This window comes from Trichechus manatus, unplaced genomic scaffold (genome assembly GCF_000243295.1).
Source record: "Trichechus manatus latirostris isolate Lorelei unplaced genomic scaffold, TriManLat1.0 scaffold00018, whole genome shotgun sequence".
Taxonomy (NCBI): domain Eukaryota; kingdom Metazoa; phylum Chordata; class Mammalia; order Sirenia; family Trichechidae; genus Trichechus; species Trichechus manatus.
The window spans coordinates 531,581-532,983 of NW_004443954.1; the positions used below are offsets into that span (position 1 = coordinate 531,581).

Below are 1,403 nucleotides of genomic sequence, written 5' to 3' on the forward strand. Positions count from 1 at the left end.
ACTGGCAGTCTGGTCATTTGAATGGTCTTGACAGAAAATAATTTGCTTTGAGCTCGGCAGGATTAAATTTGATCCACGTTTACCAAATACGCATACTACTAACTTCCTTTCGTGTGTTCCACAATTTCTCTAGTGTTAACCAGAAATTTATTAATTGCCAGCTTGACCTTAAACAGGCTGTTAACCTTCTCAAGCCTTAATTTTTGTCTTCTTAAAATGGAAGTGATAATACTCACTGTGTTATGAGGATGAAATGAGGTAACGATTGTAAAGAACCTGGTACATAATTAATACGTAATCACATGGTAGTTCCTCCTGGGCTGTTGCTAGTACCTCTTTGTTCCTTTGTGGATATTTCTGCATTCTCTCAGGTTCCATAAAATGTGCAATTAAACGCAGGTTCAGTAGTTTTCAAGTAATTTAGAATTCTCTTCTTAGACAATTAGATTCTAAAGCCCTTTTCTAAACTCACAGAGCATTTAATAATCTAGTGTGCTTCACACGTTTCATGTGGCTCTGGTTCACTTATCCTTGAATTGGAATTTTTGCAGTAGTTCATGCTTACTCCTAACCTCCTAGTAGTTAATCTCTTAAAAGAGCCCCATATGCTTGTCCTGTGGTGGCACCCTAAATTGTTAATGTTTACCTTTTAGGCCCATCATCACCTTGTCAGTTTAAGACACTAGTTCGGAGCATGGCTCTACTCCTTCTAGCTGTGTGATCTCACACGGTCATCTAATCACTCTGCTTCAGTTTCCTTGTTTGTAAAACGGAAATAATAAAACTACCTCTCACATTGTATTGTAAGGGTTACATGATTTAATGTTTAAGTTTACACATGGCGCTTAGCTTGGTAGTAGCTTGTTAGTGCTCAAAACCTGGTAAATAAGTCTGTTAGCTATTGTTGCAAAGTGGGAAGTTGGGATCGTCTCCCTTAAAGCTTTGATAACTCTTTACATACTTTTTCTATGAAGACTGTCTCTGTCTCACATGTTCTGCTTTACTTTCTCTGCTTTTCTTAGCCTTTTTCCAAATACATTTTCAACATTACCAGTTCTGTAGTTGGAAATGGATTTTTTTTTTTCCTTTCCCTTGCAAGGTTTCCTATAACAGTTCCTATAAGGATTCTAGAATGGTAGATTTTTACAGTTCCCTTTTTTTTTAATTAATTTTTTCTATTTTTTTTAATTGTACTTTAGGTGAAGGTTTACAGAACAAATAGTTTCTCATTAAACAGTCAGTACACATTGTTTTTTGACATTGGTTAACAACCCCATGACATGTCAACACTTTCTCTTCTCGACCTTGGAGGACCTTTTTTGTGTGTGTGTGTTAAAATATATATAGCCAAAGATACACCATTTCAGAAATTACTACATGTACAATTCAGTGACATCGATTAC

General features: G+C 35.9%; 1 protein-coding gene across 2 annotated transcripts in view; it reads left to right on the forward strand.

Annotated features, from left to right (window-relative positions):
* The window catches only part of PEX2 (peroxisomal biogenesis factor 2), a 28,473-nt gene that overhangs the window by 4,423 nt on the left and 22,647 nt on the right, over nucleotides 1–1,403 (forward strand). The gene's annotated exons all lie outside the window — the stretch shown is intronic.